Below are 22,464 nucleotides of genomic sequence, written 5' to 3'. Positions count from 1 at the left end.
GAACATGTGAACACTATTGCCAAAAGTTCCTTCTCAATTTTGAGCATACTCCATTTCAGTTTGGGTAAGAGTTCTAGATGCAACAGGTCTGCCCTCCTGAAGAATAACTGCACCAAGACTAAACTTTGAAGCATCACAGGAAAGAACTACTGGTTTGTGGACATCATAGTATCTTAATGCAAGCAGGTTGGCAATTTGCTGTTTGAGATTATCAAATGCTCTCCAGTGTTGTTCTAACCATGACCAGGCAACATTTTTGAGTGTCATCCCTCTTAAAGGCAATGATAACTCACTAAAGTCAGGGATAAATTTGCCCAAATAGTTAACCACACCAAGAAAATGCTGTAAGGCTTGGACATTGTCTGGAGCTGGCATCTCAAGAATGGCTGCTTGTTTTGGGAAGGTCTAGTCGTAAGCCTGTACTGGTAAATAAATGACCTACGTAAGTAACTTCTGGTAGTCTGAATTTGCATTTCAGAGGATTGAGCTTTAAATGCATTTCACATGCTCTGTCTGTCATGCTCTGCTTCACCATTGCCTCCAGCCAGTAAATCATCAAGTATTATAGCAAATGGGTAGCCTGAAAAAATCTGCTTCATTGCACGCTGAAAGACTTCACTGGCATAATTTATTCCAAAAGACATCCTGAGGAATCTGCATCTAGCAAATGGGGTACTGAATGTAGTCAGCAGTGAAGATTTGCAATCAAGCATTACTTGCCAAAATGAACTCTTTGCATCTAAGACAGAAAAAACAGTGGCATTTGGCATGACGATGGCAATCTCCTCGACTGTACACATGGGGTGATGAGGTCTCCTTAAAGCCTAATTCAGGTCTCTTGGGTCCATGCATATTCTGATTTCATTTGAATTTTTCTTATGAGCAGCAACCATGGAAGACACCCACTCAGTTGGTTCTGTGACTGGACAAATCACACCTTGCTGCACCATTTTATCTACCTGGACCTTGACTTTGTCCTGCATAGCTATTGTAATACTCCTTGCTGGTCTGACCACTGCACTGACCTCTGGATCTAATTTCATGGAGTACACAACTGGAAGTTTACCTAGCTTGTCATCAAAAACATCAGCATACTCTGAGAAAATAGCATCAGTAAAGCTGGAACTGGTACATGCGCTTACAGGATGAACTTCTTTGGTAAAAGAAAGCAGTTTCATTCTTAAACTCTCTCTGAGACCTAATAATGACTGCACAGGTCTGATTACATAAAATTGCAAGCTGTGACTGTTCCCAGCCAAATAGCATGAAAGCACTACTAAGCCTTCGGTTTGAATCTCTTCACCTCCATAAGCAACACGCTTCGCACAACTGGCCAAATTAAGTTGCTCACCAGCCCTCACTTTAGCAAATGTTTCTGCTAACATTACATTACACTTTGAACCAGTGTCTACTTTGAGCTCTGTGGGCTTGCCATTGATCAGGACAGTACAAAATACTTCATTCTTTGCCAACAAATCTACTGCATTAACCTTTTCACCGACCACTGATACACCATCTACACAGAAAGTAGGGTTGCAGCTTTCCACATGATCAACTTGTTTTTTTGAGTCACCTTTCTTAATAACTGAATGATGCTTGCTTGATTTACAAAACTTTTAAAAATGGTTCCATTTTTTACACTTGTGGCATTGCTGAACAAATGCTAGGCATGTCTCTCTTTTAAACTCATGACTGGCACCACAAACATGGCAGTTAACAATAAGACTTGACTTGGGTTTTTCCTGATACACCCTTATACTGCACTAAGCAAGCCCTTTTACTGACCTAGCCTTGGAACTTGCTAGAAAGCTACAGGGTTTCCCAGGTAGACCCGCAAGGGTTGCAGCTACCATGTGCTTAGGCCTGCTTCTGCTTACCACATGTTGCCTGCTTTCTACGCTTGCTCTAGAGGCTGTTGAAACCATGTTCTTATCATTTGCAAGCATACTTGTGTGCCTTTCTGTTAGCTCGTGGATTTGACAAATCTCTGCGGCTTTGCTTAATGTTAAATCACTGTAACAAAGCAAAATCTTTCTCACTGCAGCACTATTAACACCACACACAAGCCTGTCCTTTATTAACCCATCTTTCAAGTCACCAACTCTGAATGTTTTGGCCTTACTTCTCAAGTCACTAACATAAGCTGCAAAAGTTTCACCTGGCTTTTGGTCTCTTGTATAAAATAAGTGCCTCTCTAATGTAACATTTGCCTGGCGGTTGCACATTTCTCTGAATTAATGTTTTAAGCACTCAAGGTTCTCCCTTGATTCAGCTGGTACCACAATATGGCAGTTCTCCCTCTCCTGCATATACAGCTTGTGCATACACAAATAAATGCTCTCTTTCAATAGCCTCTGACCCAGCTAAGTCAAGCAAAATGAATGCCTTTGTACATGCATCTTTGTCAGAAACAGCTGCTTGTAAGAAAATATCGTATTCCTGCTCAAATACTCTCCAATTCTCTGCTATATTATGATCAAACACAAGTGGACTGGTCTGCAAAATGCCTCTGCCATATCAACACACAGTAGTGAAGGTGCTTGAAATTGTAAGCCCAAAATTCCACCAAAGGGCAGTACAAACTGAATACAGATCCAGGTTAATGAAAATAAGTTTATTATATAAACACACATAAGCGCTTTCACAGCTATTAAACTGCTTCTTCAAATGAACAACTCTAGTTTATGCTTTGAATGGCTTCGGTCAACGAGAAATAGTAGTTTGTGCCCAATCACGGTCTTTTACTAAAAAACATGCAGTTGCCTTGCTCTTTAAGTTTAACTTAACCTTTTATTGTACTTGTGATGCCCTTTTTAATCTTTTATCATGCTCATTATACTTTTCTTGAGCCCGTTTTACTCTAAAACATGCTCGTTATGCAAACCAAAGGTAATTCTGAGCCACATATGAATATCTATGCTAATGTTATCAAATATCGTGGTTTTGAACATTTTGTTTAATTAATAATGCATTTTGTGCCTTTTGTTTGATTAATAAAATGTTTTGTGCTACTTGTTTGATTAATAATGCATTTTTGTGCCTTAAAAATGCTCCATTTCATTATCTTTGCCAAATAAATCATTTGTGCAAGTTTTGGTTACCTTACGTTCATTTCTGGCCTTTTTTGTTCATCTGAGCTCTGTTTCACTCAGCCAGCTTAATCTGCCTTCACCTTCAACTCTACAATTCATAGCTTGAAGAAGTTGCTCTCTCAGTCCTGGTTCTGACACCAGGTCACTCGTCCGGGTCAGGATAAAATAGACAAACAGTTGTGGGTACGGGTCAAGCAGCTTTATTACACACAAACACATCAAGAATGAGACTTTGTAACTTAAACTTAAATAAACTTATAAACAGACTATCACACTCATACATGTTAACACTCTGGCTGTTCTCTCAAAATGGCACTGCTGCTTGCACATGCTCACTATTTATATGCATGTGCCTACATCTGGAAATGCTTCTTAAACGTACATACACATGTTCTGTTCTAAAACTGCTGAGATAAATCTGTTTCTCTTCTGCATGGTGTACAGTGAATAATCATTTTCTACATATATTCAAGTGTCCCCAGTTTTTGGTACTTTCCTTTTTGTAACAGTTTTGTTAGGGTCAACTCTTTCTGCTGGTATGATTGCATGTTTAATAATATATGTCTTGGCTGCTTACTAATGGAGAGGTTTGGAGAATATACTTGATGTGCCTTTCCGCTAACAAATCCTGCTATGGAATACCAGTCCAGTCATTTCTTTGTTGTTTCATAATATTAATACAGTCTGTTCCTTCCAGTTTCTCTGGTACAGGAACAAATTTCAGGTCTTCTCTGCACACACTGTCTCATATTCAGCCAAACTTTTCTTTATTTCAGCCTCTGATTTTTGCAAGTTTATACATTCATCTGAATAGTTAGTTAAAGCTTCTTTATTTTTCTAGCCTTTTATTATGAGTTGATATATTCCTTCAATGCTTAATTTATTTTAATCACACCAGTACATTTGATTTAATTTTTCTTTTAAATGAATGGAAATCATCTCTTGTACTAAAGCTGAAGCTTAAACTGCTTTTGCTGAACAGCTACAGGATTCTTCCCAGTCAATGCTCTGTCTTCACTTTTTTTATGGTTAAATTTTTTTCGGATTCTCTAAATGTCTTCTTTGCTGGCAACTATATAGCGTGCTTACTAGCTAGTAACTGTCTTTTACTCAGACTAACATTTTACTGGCCCTTCTTACTCTGTTTCTGTTTTCTCACTGGGGGAGCTGTAATTAAGCTGTTTACTAGAGTGTGGCCATCTTGAAAGTCTTACAGTTGCAAACTACTGGTTTATTGTCACCTAGGCAAACAGATTACATTCAGTGCTGACATTTGAAACAGTAATTGGCTGAACTTAAGTGGGGAGAAGTGCCAGAGTTGGGATGATCCTTGTATATGCTGTAGCAGGCAGTGTGGCAGCTTAGGTGGAGTACTGAACATTGCTCTATGGCATACTTTTTTCCTTTAGAAAAATATCTGTAGTGAACTCCGCAATATTAAATATTGCATTTAAAAGCCCTGTTATTTCACATGCCATCCTCCGAGACTGCTGCTGTGCTAAGAGTCTAATTGTAACCGATTTCTGTCTAGCGCTACTCTAGCATGCCACTGGTGATTGAGCCAAGTCGATGAGATGAGCTGATCATGCTGATGCCTACCAAAATGAATCAAGTAGGAGTACCTGTCTGATACACAACTAGCCACATTATTAAATTAAGTTTTAAAAAATATATCATAAGCAATAATTCAGTAGAAGAAGAAAGTGAGAGAAATGTAGAGACAAAGCTTTTAATTTCTTTACTCACAATGCAAAAGTAACAGGTGACAAAGGTCCAAAATCAGAGACAATTTTTAATTATTACTCCAATTAGCTTAGAAAGTTAAAAGAACAGGTTTCACATCAATATACATTTTCTGAAGAATAAGAAGCACAACACACTCTAACATCTGGCACTAACTGATTGTAATCCTCAGTAAAATATCAAAAAAAAAATCAAAAGATTTAGGAGGTAAAATCAGGGACAGTTGAGAACTAAGTGTATGGAGACAGAAAGAGCAAGAGGTGGAGTGGAGAAAAACAAATGCAAAAGGGAAAGAGAAAGATGTTGAGAGAGAGAGAGAATGAAGTGGAATAATGGCTTCTGTAAAGATACTAGCACATTTTTGCATCAACATCCATTTTAACAGCTTAGAAGGGAAAATATAACAAAAGAGGGTAGATTTCTGAAGAAATTTATTAAAGTATTTGGTATGAAAGATGGAACTTGGAGAGAATTTACATATTATTTCTAATTATAACTGAGCTAAATTTAACAGAATTTGGATTTTACAGGAACATGTCCATTTAATTGAGAATTTTGATACACATCCAATAACTATTTGACATCCTGCACCAATAATTGCCAAGATAAAATGGAGGGTAATGAAGTAAAGGTGCGACACTGGCACTTTCCCACCTACCTGTTAACAAGACAGGAATTTAAGGAATGGGTAGTGGAAATTATACAGGAGTTATTAGGATGATAGAAAAACACCCTAGAAGTTATAGCTAGCGGGTGAGATAAAATGAAAGTGGGATTTAAAAATAGGGTAGAATTAAAAAAAGAGATCTGGTTAAGAAGTAATAAAAATTATTTAGAAGGCTGACAAAGGTTAAAGTATTACAAAATAAGATGAAACTCATAGAACAAAAGGAGGCACAATTGCAGAGTGCTAAAGAGAAAATATGGGAGTACCTGGACAATATGCATGAGTTTAGAAAGACTGCTGTTGAGCGAAAGTTTTTTTGACAACAACTCCAGAACACAACAAATTATGCCACAAAAAGTAGAAAGGGTTGTTGTCAAACTTAGGGAACCTATAACAAAATCATGTAGAGGTATTAAAGATATTTCTGAAATTGTATGAAAAACTGTATAATGCAGAGAAGTTGTGAAATCAATAAAAAGCACAAATGGAAATATTTATGGAAGAATTAAATATGCCAAGGTTAGAAGTAGATGAGGCTCAACAACTAACAGTCAAAATAGGAGGAGATGAGATACAACATGATGATGTATAACCAATGTCCCGGAAAGTCTTCAGGAATAGATGACATTCTGATGGAAGTCTAGAACTTAAGAGGAAGAAAGTGATAAAGATCTGGAAGGTTTTGTTCAACAGTATTTTAAACTGGGGGGGGCACCAACATTCAGGAAAAAAGCTGTGGTGGTTGTAATACCTAAAGATGGCAAAGATCCACCTGATCCAGCTTCATATAAGCCCATTTCACTTTTAAACAATGATTACAAAGTATTTATGTCTACAGGTTCATAGGTAGGTTCTAGGCTATTGGCCCTAGGGCCTATATAAGCCTAGCCAAAAAGGTATCCTGGCTTTTGCTACTCAAGAAAATTATTTTTCTGTGCCCCTGTTGAGCAGAGCCACAGAGGTGAGCCCTGGGGTGAATTTCCTATTTCCCAACCAATCATCAAGATTTTTCTTGAAGAGTGCTTAATGAGGAGCTTTGTTTGATATAAACAGGTAGTCTGTTCCAGAATATGAGGTCTCTGGGACAAGAATCTATCCCTCCAGCATGTTCTGTTTATTGTGGTGACAAGGTTTAGGTCCCTAGAGCATGTAGCTCAGAGGGATTGGGATTTCTTTAAGTGGAGCATGTCCAACAGCTCTGGGTTTGACATAGCTTTGTATGTTAGGCAGAGATCGCCTCTGAGTAGGCGATATGCGACAGAGTAAAGCTGGAGTTTTTTGAGACGGTCTGCATAGGGCATCTGTTTGAGGCCAGTAATCCTCTTTGTGAGGTATTTCTGTGGCCTTTCCAGTTGTTGTAGATGTCTTGTGAGGTACATACCAGAAGGGGCTTTGTACTTTATAATGGGTGTAATGAGTGATGAGTAGAGGGGAACAATTACCTCTTTTTTCCTGGATGAGAAACCTTTTGTGATGAGAAGGATTTCCTGACTACTATGGCGATGTGATTATCAAAGGACAGACTACTGTCCACCTGTGTCCCAAGGTCTCTTATCACACTTTCAGTGTTAAGTAGACTACCGCCTATGTGTTCATGGGTACAGAGTTTTTACCAAAGGGGATGACAATGCACTTTTTGGCATTGTGCTTGAGGCCATAGCTTTGACACCAGGCATCTGTCTCAGTGAGGCCCTTTTGTAGGATGTCCACATCGGTAGGAGTTTCGATTATGGCTCCCAGTTTGCAGTCATCTGCAAACTTCATTAGCCAAAGACCTTCTGTGTTAGCCTGTACTTGTAGATACTAAACAGGAGAGGACCCAGGACTGAACCCTGTGGTACTCCACTTGTCACTGGTCTGAAGTTGGATTTGGAGTGTGCTACTTTCACAGTGTGGGTTCTGTCAGTGAGCCAGTTGGCAACCCATCTTGTGACATGGGGATTTATACCTAATTTAGTGAGTTTATCTATAATTCCAGAGTGGGGGATGGTGTCAAAAGCCTTGGTGAGATTTAGATAGGCTGTGTGAACCACCTTACCCTCATCTACGGCTTTGGTGACTGCTTCACAGAAGTCCATCCGGTTTAGGAGACATAATCTGCCTTTTACAAACCCGAATTGGGTGGGGTCCAGAGTTTGGAGATTACCAATGTCTTTGTTTATAAGTTCCATGATGATACGTTTCATGGCCTTGTAGACCAGGGTCCATGGTGGCTCCTCCTTTGTGGAGTGGGATAACCATCGCTGTGCGCCATTCAGTGGGCACAAAGCCTGAGGTGAGGCTATGACTGAACATGGTGCTTAGGTGGGGTGCCAGTTCATTCTGTAGTTCATGTAGAACGCAGCCTGGGATGTTGTCAGGTCCCATGGAAGCTGTGTTCTTGGCTTTGGAGTGTGTGTTTTTACCTGTGCAGCCGTGATTACAGGAACTTTGCATTCTTCCGGTATAGAGATCAGCCCTTTAGGGGGTGAGACGGGGGTAAAGTTAGTACTGAACCTATCTGCCAGAATGTTGGCAATATCAGTTGGTTCTGTATATTTAGTGCCATTGTGCTGTTAACTCAGAGCAGATTTGAGTGTTGCCATTGAGATTCTTGACATAGTTATAGAATGCTTTGTGGTTGCCTTTAGAATCAGTGGCAATTTTGTTTTCGTAACTAGCATTGGACGATTTTATGTGGGATCTCAGCTTCTTACTGAGGCTGAACAGGGAGTTCCTCCAATCATGGGATTTTACTCTTTTTTGCAACAGTTTCTTTCTTCTGTTGTAGAGTTAGTTTATGGCAGGGGACCACCAGATTGGCTTCCTTTTTTTGGAGGATAGCATCTTGGTTCTGGTAGGGATAGCATGATCCATGCACTCGTTTAAGTGCTTATAAAGTGCATTTGTGTAGGATTCAGCAGTCGTACCTCTATTGTCCATCTATTTGGGTTTCATGAAGTTTGCCACTTCTGTCTTAAGAAGTGTGAAGTTGGCTTTGGAGAAATGTTTTACGGTGGTTTCCCTAATGGCTGGTGGGGGCGGGATGTGGATGTCTAGGGTGATTAGCTTGTGGTCGGATCTGACCAACGAGGAATTGACCTCTGGTGTGGAACACCGGTCACCTATGTTGGTGATGACCAGGTTTAGGATATTGCTGCCCCTGGTGGGGATGTGGATAAGTTGAGCCAAGGTGTTGGAATTTATGAATTCCAGAAAACGTTAAGCAAAAGAGTTGGTACGAGTAATTTTCCCAGTTAATGATAGGGTAGTTGAAATTGCCCATTATTAGGGTGTTGGGGTGTACCAATGTATCAAGAAATGAGGAGTGGGAATCCTGGGGCATTATGGGGGATCTGTCGCAAGTTACAATTTGGATTGCGGTCTTGCCCAGAGTTAGTTGCACTTGTATAATCTCGGATGCATTATGCTGAGCAACTAGCCTGGAGGTGTGGATATCCTTAATGAATATGGACACGCCTCTGCCTTTAGTGTTTCGGTCCAGGTTAGGTTGCCAAAAGGTGTGGTATGATTTATAGCCTGGTAATGCAGGGGTGCTTTCTGGAGCTTTGAACCAGGTCTCTGTCACTGCACAGATGTCAATGTTCTCCATTTTAAGGAGTGCCTTGAGTGAGTGCATTTTGAGGTTTAGACTTCTAGCATTGAGTAGCATTACCCTCAGATTTGCTTGTTTGTACCTGTTACGGTGGTGAATTTGTCATTTGAACCTTGCCTAAAAAACTAAAAGAATAGCAAAAGTGATGCAAAATTGACAGATATGAACCAATGTGTTTTTTGGAGGGATGGCAAAAATTTGACAAAATTAATAAAACACTGATGATCCAGCAGGAAGTAGAATGTAAGAAAATACCACTGTTAGTGGTGGTTCTTGATGCAGGAAAAGCATTTGACAGAGAAAGATTAGATATTATGAGTAGGGCAATGGAAGCATGTGCATTTTGTGACACAATAATAATATTAATTAGAAAGACATATGGGAGATCAGAGGTAAAAATCAAGTTGGGAGGGTTCTTCTCTGATAAGTTATGTCTGAATAGAGGAACCAGGCAGGGGTGTCATTTGCATTATACATAGAACCATTTGGCAAAGAAAATAAGGGACTCAGAAATGTAAAGATATAATCGGTATGATGTTCAAGAAAAGTTGGCATTATTTGCAGATAATATTGCTTTTTACCCGATGCAACTAGAAAATGACATCTCATTGTTGTGGAATATTCTGTGACAGTTCCAGTTTTTTTTCAGGATATACAAGTAATGAAGATAAAACAAAGGCTATGGCTATAAACTATGTACCAACACAAGAAGTGGTCCAACAATACCCATGTTTATACAGGGCATGATACAATGAAGTATTTAGGAGTGTGAATTAGAAAGGATTTTGTTATGGTAGCTAAGATATGTGGGAAAGGTCTAAACTAAAGATAATAAAAGACTGTGAAACTGGAAGTTCTTGTCCAGGGATGTGGATAGCAACAGACATGCAGTAAAATGTTTTTAATCTCTTTAGTGTATACAGCTCAGGCGTAATTTTTTCAAACAGAGAAGTTGTGGACAGTAATTAACAAAGAGCTGAAAGATTTTATTTGGGAGCAGAACAGGGCAAGAGTCAAATGGGATAAGGTGATCCTCCCAACAGAACAAAAAGGTTTAGTATTACCTGATTTGAAGGGATATTTTAGGGCTATACAGTTAAGGTTTTTATACATATCAAAAGCAGAAATATACAATTCAAAGTGGAAAGGGATGACGATGAAGCAAGGGGGTAATTCAAGAAATAAGGAAAGAATGGTATTTTAGATGCAGATCCTTAAGAACAACAACAATCATACAGAATATTATATTCATACAGTACCAGAAAGTATACTGAGAACTAAGTCAACACGGGGATGGAGAAAGGACATTCTGCCAATAGGGATGACTGCAATTAAGTGTACAGATACTAGACAAAGGGGGCTGGAATTTACTGGAGGAAGATGGCAAAGGAACCAATGCATTGGGAACAAATAATTAGAGAAGAAAATGTAATAGAATGGGAAGAGGCCAAGAAGACAACTGGATTCCAGGCTGGTGACTGCTGTTTCTATACACAACAAGAAAGGGCTAAGGAAATCCTAAAGGAAAAACCTGCATTGGTTGAGTTTGTAGTTGAATCTAGAACAGAAGCTGTTATTAAAAAATGGATAATTAGTTAGGCATATAAAATGCTGCACAACAACTACAGCAATCAATCAGAAGAGTTCATAAAAGACAGGGAAGAGAGACTGGCTGTTCAATTCACAAGGAAACAAAGGGAAGGCATATGTATGCCTCTCAAATAAGCAACAAAGTCTAGAAGACTTAGGATTTTTGCCTGGAGGTGTATGCAAAAATACTTTTATATCCCAGACTCCAAGGAAATTGTCCTCAGGTAGATGGCAAATGTTGGAGGTGTGATGGGGAAGAAAGATGTAATGGGGAACATATCCTTTGGGAGTACAATGAGTTGGCAGACTTTAATATTTTCCTACTTTAGCAGAAATACTGGGTAAGCAAAGGAGTGTAACTAAGGAAATTATTTTTTTGAGTTGGGATACAGGATTTGAATTGCCTAGATATAGAAAAGCCTTGTTAAATTTAATTTGGGTGGCTGCCAAGAAAGCAATTACTAGAAAATGAAAATCAAAATCTAAACCAATTATACTTGAAGTGGTGAATATGGTAACATAAATAAGGGAACAGGAAACGGGTCTTTTAAAAGGAGTAGGAGTAAACAGACATCATGAGAAATGGAAAGTGTGGGAACAATACATCCAGAAAAATGTTTTGGAGGAGGAGGAATGAGGTTTAAGAGAAGGCAGGAATTGAATAATTTATGTAATGCAATGATCATAGAATACATAAAAACATATGTGATGTATAATGTTTGTAAATGTGAACCTTTTACTACAGTTTCATTACTCATATAAATGTACGTCTGCCTTTGTCACAAGTGATAATTCAATAAAGGTGTTTAAAAATGCATTTTAAAAAAATAAGAATTATGAAACCTTAATGTTTGACATTACTGACTAAAATCCTCGGAGAAGAAACTGAAAGTTTGTTAAGGGACAATGCAAAAATATAAGACAAAAATCAGGGACAGTTGGGAATGTAACCTAATGGTCTGCTGTACAGGATTATGATCAGGTGTTTGTTTGTATGCTATTTGCAATTTATTCTTAAAATGGAGATGACAAGAAATTCACAGTAAGTGAAGTGAAGCTCAGCTCAAGAGCCACACTTTGGCAATCATTTTAAAAACACAGACTACTTATTAACATTTAAGACTGCGGCACTGGCTTGTGGCTGGTAAATGTGGGAATGAGAAGTAACAGGAATTTTGGCTACACACACCAAGACATGTTCCATCTGAGAGTATTAACATGTAATCTAATCTAACAATTTGCTCTGTGTGAATGACTATGTTCAGGTATCTGATCATAATTAGTGCATGTTTTTGACATGGATGTCATGACATTCACCTACAAATACAGCTCAAGAGGTGAATCTTGACATACATACTGAGTACACAGACTGGTCATACACTGCAGACAGCAGAACTTTGTACAATCTGTTTGAGTGGTATTCCTAACCCCTGTGTGGCTGCCTCTTGCTGTGTGCACTCTACTGTTCCCAGGTATAAGTCATGTAATCCTGTAAGCATCTATCTTCTCATTTGAAACTACTGCTATATTTAGTATTGAAGCATGGACATATTTTAATTCTTCTCTGAAAGAATTTATTTCCTTAATTATTTTTTGTACAGTCCATTACTGAATCAAAAGGTTGACAAAAAGCTCAAATATGCATTATAAAACATCTAGAACCCCAGGGCTTCTGAGAGTCTAACAGTCCCTGTCCCTGGACCCCCCTCTTAATTAATGTATTTCTCCCACAGTTATTTAGAGTGAGTCATGGCCATACCCACTGTGATGTCATAGGTTTGGCCACACCACAAGTGCCCCCCCTCCACAAATACACTCATGCAAGTATGCAATCAGATATTTTATCACTAACTAATATGTAAACTATTTCACAATAAACAAGGAAAAGGAATATTTTTTTCTAATAAATCTAGGAAACAAACAAAAATATCCTTTAAAATGAAAACAAATACAGTAATAAAACAGTCAAAAAAATCAGAGGCCATGTTCTAAGTGCATGAAATCCCACAAAGGTGGGAATTGTAGGGAAAGTATGTACCTTCTAAATGTGGTGGAGGCCTCTGCCTGTGGAATCTCATAACACCCCTTGGCTGACGACTATCCCTCTACAATATGCACCTTGTGGGACTTTATAACTTATGTAACTACTTCACTTGCTAGCTATGTGTTTTGTTTTCAGGTTCATTTGAAATGAATGGTGGGGATGTCAGACTGCTAATATTCTTTCCCTTGTTGGCTCTCCCAGATATACATATACATATATATATGTGTGTGTGTGTGTGTGTGTGTGTGTGTGTGTGTGTGTGAGAGAGAGATGAATGAAGCTAACAACTGAATGAGTGTAGGTGGGTGACTGGGCAAGACACCAGCAAGTAATACCAGAAATCAACCTGGGCAAGGTCATGGTTGATTGTATCTTACCAATGTTTCACTTACGCAATGAGATGGGTCTCTAGCTTCAAGTATTTGGCCATGTTAATTTTAGACTTCGTTTTTATGTTTATCTATCTGTGCACAATGCACATGCCTCTCAACTGTACCTCATTAGAAGGAACTGTTGCTCATTTTGAGACTTAAAAGTGCACTTTCCTCGCTGTTCCACAAACAATGGGTCTATCCGACATTTAAAGGTATGATGATTTTTTAACCAATATCCATGATAAGTAAATCCTGAATCGTAGTAATTCATCAAAATAACTTGTAATAAATATAAAGAAACACATCTTAACTGTCCTGTGAGCTTTCTAATTGAAATTTAGTAAGATGTTAGTAAGTGTTTGACATTTTGCCCATTTGTTCCATGTGACGAGAGGTAGTGTTCCACATTCTAGAGATGGAAGGTTGAGAGCTGTCTGTGTCTGCTTATGGACTTTTTGAGAAACACCAAGAACCAAAAGTGGTGGTGTGTGGGAAATAAGGACTGAAGGTTGAATGGAGCTGCATTCTTGGTGCTTTCAACTTAGCAAGGATTTCACTTTTGGATCACTCATGTTTTGACTGATAACTTGGTTCAGAATTTGCAAAGCATCACTGTAGAAATGCAAAAGATAGGAAGCATTGTCTGTGGAGCAAAGTAAAGTACAGTTGTGTACATTCACTGTTGCAGTCATTACAATTGGGTTATCCTGCTGGCAGGCTACCCGCAGTTGGCCTGAATTCCAAAGTCTAGGTCCAGCTTCGGTTGCTGTCGCCTCTTCCCTGACGTCAATGCGCTAGGGGTATAAAAGATGCAGCCGACGCCGTTTTCTTCAGTTTTTCTTGCCCCAGATGTCAGGTGCCCCAAAACTGGTAGGCTAATTTATGCCAATAAGCATGCATGCATATAAACAACTTTTCCTTCATCTACAAGCAAATACACCACATAGGTTGTATTGGATAGAGAAGTACAGATAAATTCCAGCAAAGAAAAGGGGGCATGGAGGGAGGGTAACCTGGACTGCAACAGTGAATACACTCGAACATCTACATTTATGGTAGGTACACAACTGTACTATGTTCATCGTGTTTCACTTTTGCAGTCATTACAATTGGGTTGAATCCCAAAGCTAAGGTTGGGAGGCTGGAGCTAAATAGGATTAGGAGAGGCTATAAGGCCCTGCAGAACTGCAGTGGCAAAGCCTGCCCTGGATTTAGAGTAGAGAGGTAAGTGGTAGTGCTTTGTAAAGGAATGCACTGAACTCCAGGTTGCAGCCTCTAAGATGTCTTTGGTTGGTACTCCTCTGAGAAAGGCTGCTGAAGTGGCTGCTGCTCTGGTTGAGTGTGGCCTAATGTCCTTAGGCACTGATTTGCCATGCTGTGAATAGCAGAAACAAATGCAATGGCCTATCCACTTAGAAATGGTCTGTTTAGAGATAGGCTTTCCTTGTGATGCTGCAGCATATGCCACTAGGAGTTGATCAGTCTTTCTGAAAGCTTTAGTTCTGTACAAGTAGAAGCGTAGCTGTCTGTAAATGTCCAAGGAATGCAGAATTCTCTCACCCTTATTCTGTGGGTTTGGATAAAAAGTAGGCAAATTAATTTTTTGGTTAAGGGCCACACTGGACACTACCTTAGGCAAAATTGTAGGGTTTGTCCTCAGCGAAACCCTGTCTGGATGGAAAATAATAAATGGTTCCACAGCCATGAGTGTCTGTAACTCTGAGACTCTTCTAGCGGAGGTTATTGCTAGGAGCAGAGCTGTTTTCCAGGATAAGAATTTTATGTCAGCTGCAGAGGCTGGCTCAAACGGAGGTAGTGTGAGTTTTTCCAAGACATAGTTGAGGTCCCATGCAGGTATCGGTGCTCTCCTTGGAGGTCTTAAGTTTTTGGCCCCACTGAGGTACTGCCTTAGTAAGGGGTGTGAAAAAATGTGGTTCTGTATTGTAATGAGCCAAAATGGCAGAAGCATGAATTTTAATTGATGAAAAGGAAAGGCCTTTATCCAGCATCTCAGTTAAGTATTGTAAAATCTGAGGAATATTTGGAACAATCGTGTCAATACCTTGTGCTTGGGTTCTAAGCACAGAATCTCTTCCATTTGTCTGCATAAGATTTTCTGGTGCTAGGCCTCCTGGCCTCCAAAATAACATCCATCACTGCTTTAGACAGAGGTGTGTCTTGAGAGGCTATATTATCTGCCATGCCACCAGGTTTAAGGTTTTGAGTTGGCTGTGCAGTATTTGACTGTCTTGTTGGGTCAATAAGTGAGGCATCTGAGGTAATGTCCAGGCTGGGCAGTGAGACAAGCTCTTTAGGATTGGGTGCCAGTATCATTTTTGGTTTCTCTTGTCTGACCTTGAGGAGTACTTTGGGGAGGAGAGGCAGAGGAGGAAAGGTATATACTGTTAGATTTTTTCCAACTGAAAGAGAGTGCATCCACTTTTCATGCTTGCTTGTGATAAGTCCTTGTGCAGAATCTTTGTAGTTGGTAGTTGTGAGGGGAGGCAAATAGGTCTATGTCCGGACATCCCCAGGTCCTTGTTATCATGCTGAAGACTTGTGGATCCAGTTTCCACTCGTGGGGATCCATGAGGTTTCTGCTTAGTTCGTCTGCCAGAGTATTTTTCCTTCCTGGCAGGAATTGTGCTTGCAGATGTACTTGGTAAGTCAATGCTGTGTGCCACAAGTTCATGGCTAGCCTGCAGAGGGGGTAGGAATGTGTGCCTCCCTGCTTGTTTACGTACCACATGACTGTAGTATTGCCCATCCTTAGTAGTTGTCCTGGGTGAAGTTGATCCTTGAAGGCTGTTAGGGCATTCTGAACAGCTAGCATCTCTTTTTGATTGATATGTAGATGCATTTGACTTGTGGACCATGTGCCCTGAATACATTTTCCTGTCATATGGGCCCCCCAGGCGTAATCCGATGCATCTGTTGTCAAAGTCTGCCTGGCTGTGGGTAAGGTGAATGGCTGTCCTGTGTTGCGGTGACAGGCTATTGCCCACCATCGAAACTCCTGTTGCAGGCAGGGAATGAGGGTAATTGCTGTTTCCAGGCTGTGGCAATGTTGAGTCCAAACACTTTTTAGATATCACTGAAGTTTCCTCATATGCAGTCTTGCATATGGAATTAGCAGAATGCAGGATGCCATGAAACCTAAGGCCTGCAGAATTTTTCTTGCAGATAACTGGGTCTTTGTTGCCAACATTTTGAAATAAGTAGTCAGTTGTCTGTGTTTGTCTGGCGTGAGATAAGCCATCTGGGAAGTTCATAGTTAATAGAGTAGTACTAAGCTAACTGCCCTTGCGAGCCATTTTAAGCCTAGCCAATCATCCCTTGTGAGACTCAAACCGTGCACCTTGTGTTTGTAAGGCAAACACCTTAACCATTAGGCCACTCTCCCAATTTGTTGAATGGCCCTCATGTCCATGAGGGATGAAACTTGCTTTTGTGCCTCTGCCCATTGATTGTGTGGCAGATCTGGCATACCGTTTTGCCTTGGCAGGGTGTGAAAGTGGAACCTGTAGCCTTGTGTAACTATATTTAGAAACCATTTGTCCTGGGTGATCATGTGCCAATTTTGTGAAAAAAGTGCTAGTTTTCCTCCCAAAGGGGCTGCCAAAAGATAAGTGCTTGGTGCTGGAAGTGGGAAGTCATTGAGACTGTTTCCTGTATGGCTGTGATTTTTCCTCTCCGCTTTTGGAGGTAGAAGCACCCCATTATTTAGGCCTGTATGAGCCTTGGGGCTGTGATCTGCCTCTTTGTGGTCTCTCTGACACTGGAAAGGACCAATTCTTTGTAGGCCAGTTCCTGCTAAATCTGGGAGGCTGTACCTGCAAGAAATCCTTGACTGTTTGCATAGATTTAGCTTTGTCCTCCATTTTCTTCAACACCTCTTTTGCTTTAGCACCAAACAAAGTATCATGCTGTAAAGGAGCATCTAATAGTTTTGCTTTAACATGATCTGGCAAATTCTGTTCTTTTAACCAAGCATGCCTCCTAATGACAGAACCTGTAACAGTGGCCCTACAGGAGGCCTCAAGAAAATCAAAACCACATTGCAAAGTATGCTTTCCAACTTGTTCAGCTGCATGCAATAAATCCTGCATTTCTTTATTGTCTGCACATTCTGTATTTGCTGGCATTTTCTGTTTAAGCAAAGATATAAGATATTGCTGATACTTAAGCACATGAAATTGGCAATTTAAGGCTCTTGCAGCCAAGGTAGCAGAGGTATAAATCTTTTTGCCCCATCTGTCTAGGGCTCTAGAATCCCTATCAGAGGGGATAGGGTTTTTTGCAGTAGAAGCCTTGACCCCTTTGGGACCCTGAGAGATGGTTTCAGGGTTTGCTGCAGGGTTGTTGTAGAGAAATTTATGTGAATCAGGAACCCTGTAGTATCTGTCTGGCTTAACCGGAGCTGGTGGTAGAGAGTCTGGAGAAAAACTGGACTCTGAAAATACATCATCTACAATGTCTAAAACAGGTGGAATAGCTAGGGGCCTGTGCTGGGGCAATAAAAGGAAATCTCTGAGCCTTTTCTTGGATTCTGAGTAGTCTTGGCTCTCCCAGTGAAAATGCTCCCTCATAGTATGCAGTGTTTCCCCAAAAGAATAATCCTCAGGAGAAGAGGCTGAAGGAATAGATTCTTCAGCATCAGAATCCTCATAGGGAGGAATAGAGTAATCTTGTTCAGAGGAGGGATCAGAGGAAATTAAACCTGGTCTGAAGATTCATATTCTAACTCTTGCCTAGGCCTCTTTTCAGGAGGGGGATGGGAACCCCTGATCAAAGTTCTAAGGTCTTCGGACATTTTAAGCATCTGTTTTTAGGCATGGAGGCCTGTCCAGGTGAATGCTGCACTTGTTTCTTTGTCTTTAGAGCTGTTTTAGTCTTTGTCTTTATAGCTGAAGTAGGTTTTACATATAACTGTGTAAGCCTGAAAACACCCTCAGAGGCCGATGCCTGCTCAGCGGCATGGACCCATCTGAGGGAATGATTTCCGAGTGTCCAATACCTTGAGTTTCCAGAGGCCCAGTCGGCTCCATGTGGGAGTTGGAAGCAGCCTGTGGCTCTGAGGTAGCGGGTGTCAGGGGCTGCGAAAGCACCGGCGAACTGGCGACAGGCCTAGAAGAAGCCTCGTCGTCGGTTTTGGATCTCGGATGCCTGTCCTCTTCTTTTCGTTTTTTGTAAACTCCGGTAGTCGGCTGATCCAACAGCATTATATAATTAAATCTTCTGCCAAAGTAATGAAATGCAAAATCGTACCGACGCTTAATAGTGCGTTGGTTAAATCTGGCACAAAACCGACAACTAGCAACGTTATGGTCAGGGCCTAGGCAAGGATGCTGTCAATTTTCATTCATTCCTCAAAGCTGGAACAGAGTCCCCAGCTACCTAAAATTCAGGACGGACTCTAAAAAAGGATATTCCTTAGCACAGTTGGGCCGAGGACTGCTCCTCCCCTCGAGACCAGCTCCAGTTTGTAATGAATAATAAAGATATGAGGACTAGCCCAAGTTGCAGACGTACACATATGTCATCCATGGAAGCCCTAGATAGAAACAATGAAAAAGTTGTCATGGACCTAGCTGAACGGGCACTTAAAAGTTTTGGTAAGGACAGATCCAACTTACTGTAGGCAAATGATATACAATCTGTCAACCATCTGGTTAAAGTTACCTTTGAAACTGATTTACCTAATTTAGAATCTGCAAACAAGACAAATAACTGCTCCAGCTTTCTAATTTCTGTTGTTCTGTGTAAGTAAAAACGTAAATGTCTGTGAAAATCCAATAAGTGCAACATATATTTCACCTTTGTTTGACAGATTAATGGACTGGCAGATATTAGATTCTGACATTCCCTTAGGAATGAAAGAATGATTTGATCATAATGCTACTCTATCTCTAAGAAAACCAAGTAGGAAGGTTTAGAAAACAATGCTTGAAGTTCTGAAATCCTTCCAGCAGAGGTGATGGCCACCAGACAGACAGTCTTCCAGGTCAGAAACTTAAGATCACATTTTGCTGCTGGTTTAAAGGGAGAATGAATCAAGGCCTGCAGTACCAAATTTAAGTCCCATGAAGGAATTGGATCTTTAGAAGGTGGTCTCAAAAGAAGAGTGCTTCTCAAGAAGAAAGTTTAAATGAGGCCAGGGTGGAGGTTCTCAAATCTAATGTGAAAACTAGAGATGGTTGCTAATTGAACTCAAATGGTCGAGGAGCTAGCACTTTCGTTGAAAACTGTTGTCAAAAACTCAAGGACAATTTGCACAGGGGCTGAAAAATGGGTCAATATATTTCTGAAGCAGCCCAAAAAACATACCTCTTCCATTTACTTCTGTAAAGTTTTCTTGTAGAACCTTTATGGGAAGATAAAAGTATATGATGGATAGGGGATGCGTGCATGAGTTGTCTGACTATTAAAGGAAGTGGAGAAACTACACTGTCAGCTTTAGGTTTGAGATATCTGAGTGAATCATGCCTGTTGGGTGAGACAGGGGGTCTGGAATCCAAGGTAGGTAAATTAGATGAGGCCAAAGAAAGGGGAACCAAATCTGTTGTGGCCAGTAAGGTGCAATGAGGATGACTTTGCTCTTCAGCTGGAAAGCTTTCGGCAGAAATTTAGGGGTCAAGTGAGTTGGAGGATGCTCATAGAGGAGACCAGGGGCCAATGATTCCCAGGTGGGGTGATTAAGGCAAAGAAGCCGCTGCACTTGTTGCTCAGGGGAGATGCAAAAAGATTGCAGCAAGGCCGGCCACACTGGAGAAAAAAAACATTTCTGCCACCTTCATGTTGACAGTCCACTCATGAAGTAGTAGAATGGACCTGCTCAATTTGTCTGCTATCACACTGGACTCCCCCGGAATGTGCATTGCTATCAGAAAATGGTTAGATGAGATCGCCCATTGCCACACTCTGAGGGCTTCTCGACAAAAAGGGGTGAGACCAGGTCCCTCTTTGTTTGTTGATGTACCAAACTACTGACATAGTCTGTCTGAATTGCAATTGTCCCAAAAGGGAGCAAGTCTTGGAAAGCCTGCAATGTTAAGAGCACTGCTCTCATTTCCAGGGCGTTAATATGTATGTTGGCCTCTTTGGGGGACCTACTGCCTTGGACTGTTTTCCCCAGGAAGTGCCCTCCCACCCAATCTGAGATGTGTCTGTGGTCACTATGGCCTTGGGCTGAGGGAGAATGAAAGGATGAAAGGACGGCCTTGTAGAACCTGATCTGACTGAATCCACCACCAAAGGTATTGCTTGTATTATGTGTTGGTAAAGAATAGAACATTGTGTTGCTAACACCCATTGAAGAATTCTCATGTAAAATCTTGCTAGAGGAACTAGGACTATAGCCGCCAACATCGATCTCAAGGCTTGTAGACTGAATCGGGCTGAGATTGTGGTAGAGTGAATAATTTTTTTGACCTGGATTCTGACTGTTTGTACTCTTGGGAGAGGAAGAGATGATGTCATTGATACAGTGTTGAAAATTGCTCCTATGAATTCCAGTTTTTGATATGGTTCTAACTGAGATTTGTTTTAATTTATGGTTATCCCAAGATGGACGCAAGTCTGGAGTACTTGATCTCATGCTCTTAGTAGAAGCCTGGTTGGGACGGTAATGAGCCAGTTGTCCAGGTACTGAAACACTCAGAATCCCTGCAGTCTAAAATGAGCTGCTACCACTGCCATGCATTTGTTGAACACCTTGGGAACTGTGGAGGCCAAAGGGCAGTGCTCTGAACTGGTAATGACTGGCTCCCAGATGGAAGCCTAGATAGGTTTACCTTCATATTGTCGATCACAGTATGGTCGACCCCGCTTCCGTGAATATCGAAGTGCAACTGTCCAAAACGTCAAACACATTTCCGATCGGCAAAATCTCACCCCCTTTTTGACCCATGGTAGCACTGGTGTGGAGGTGTGGCATGGTCGGAAATGTCGAAATTAGACATTTATTTGACACTTGGAAGGATTCACGGTTCTGGTTTCGCGGAAACAGTTTGATGAAGTGGCCGATCATGTGTGATCGACAATATGAATGCAAACCCATAGATACCATCTGTATTGTCTGCTCATTTTTACATGACAGCATCCTGAAGGTCTATTCAGCATATCCAGTCATCCTTGTACAAGAAGGGCAGAATGCCCTAAACCATGACCATCCGAAACTTTGTATATCGAACTGATTTTTCAAGTTGCTGAGATTCAAAATTGGCCTCCAGTCCCCTGTTTTCTTTGGCACTAAAAAGAATCCTGAGTAAGTTCCAGATTACATCTGGTCTGGTGGGACCTCTTGGATGACTCTGTTTTTTTTCTAGCAGCTATTGGATTTCTAGTGTTACTACTTTCCTCTGACTGGGTGAACATCAGAAAACTTTTTTGAAGTTGGAGGTGGAAAGGAAATGGGAATTATACAACCTCTAGAAATAATCCTCTGCACCCACATATCTTTTGTGATGTCTAGCCAGGATCTCTGGTACAAGGATAACTGACTCCTGATTACCTCCAGAGTGGAAAAATCAGGCCTCCTTTCAGGAGCACTGGTAGGGTTTGTCAGAAAAGGAATCTCTAGATCCTTGGTTCTGCAGGCCTCCTCTGATGTGTGGATGACGTCTTCCACTTGAGATCTTCCCTCTGCTCCTAGGGGAACTATCTCCGTGTGGATCTTGGAAAGGACCCTGGGACTTTCTGAACCACATCTTTCAACCACCTCATTGATTTCTAGAGAAGGTTTTTTAAGGGGTTTAAAAATGTACTCCCACTGCAGAAAGAAGAGTCCTTCCATCTTGCTCACACCTGGAGAGTGTGTCCTTTACCTTACGGCCAAACAACAAACTGCTGTCAAAAGGTGCGTTGAGGAACAAGGACTTGAAGGGCTCTGCCAAATCACACAAGTGCATCCAGGCATACCTCCTGATGGAAATGCCTGAACCCGCCACCCATGAAGCACCTTCAGCTGCATGAGAGATAAGCCTCATGGACAAATTAGAAATTAATTGAAAGGTTGCCCAACTTTCAGGCCACAGAAGTCTGAGTCTCAGTAGCAGTGGTCCTAGAAAGGGATTTTGACAATTCCTTTATCAAGTCCTTTTGTAGTCTTGTAGTGTGTGCCAGGTAGCTCAGCGACCTAAGGGCAAAGGGTGCTAAAGCATACATATGCTTCCCAAACCTGTCCAAAGCCCTAGACTCCCTGTTAGGGAGCTTGACAGAGGATCTCTGCTCAGCAAATTCCTTCTTAGTGGCTGCCGCCATGACCATAGCATCCATGGGCACTCCTTTGCTCCAAAACTCCCTTCCTACAGGTGGTGCCAGAATCTGATCCAGGCTTTTTGGGGATTGGATCAACTGTG

General features: G+C 40.9%; 1 protein-coding gene across 2 annotated transcripts in view; it reads right to left on the bottom strand.

Annotated features, from left to right (window-relative positions):
* Window positions 1-22,464, bottom strand: part of LOC122799515 (TRIO and F-actin binding protein) — a 3,126,988-nt gene that overhangs the window by 382,788 nt on the left and 2,721,736 nt on the right. The window lies entirely within an intron of this gene.

Source organism: Protopterus annectens, chromosome 1.part0, assembly GCF_019279795.1.
Source record: "Protopterus annectens isolate FY-2018-M chromosome 1.part0, PAN1.0, whole genome shotgun sequence".
Lineage (NCBI taxonomy): Eukaryota > Metazoa > Chordata > Ceratodontiformes > Protopteridae > Protopterus > Protopterus annectens.
Note: the sequence above shows the minus strand (reverse complement) of the source record. Positions and strands in the feature narration are given on the sequence as shown.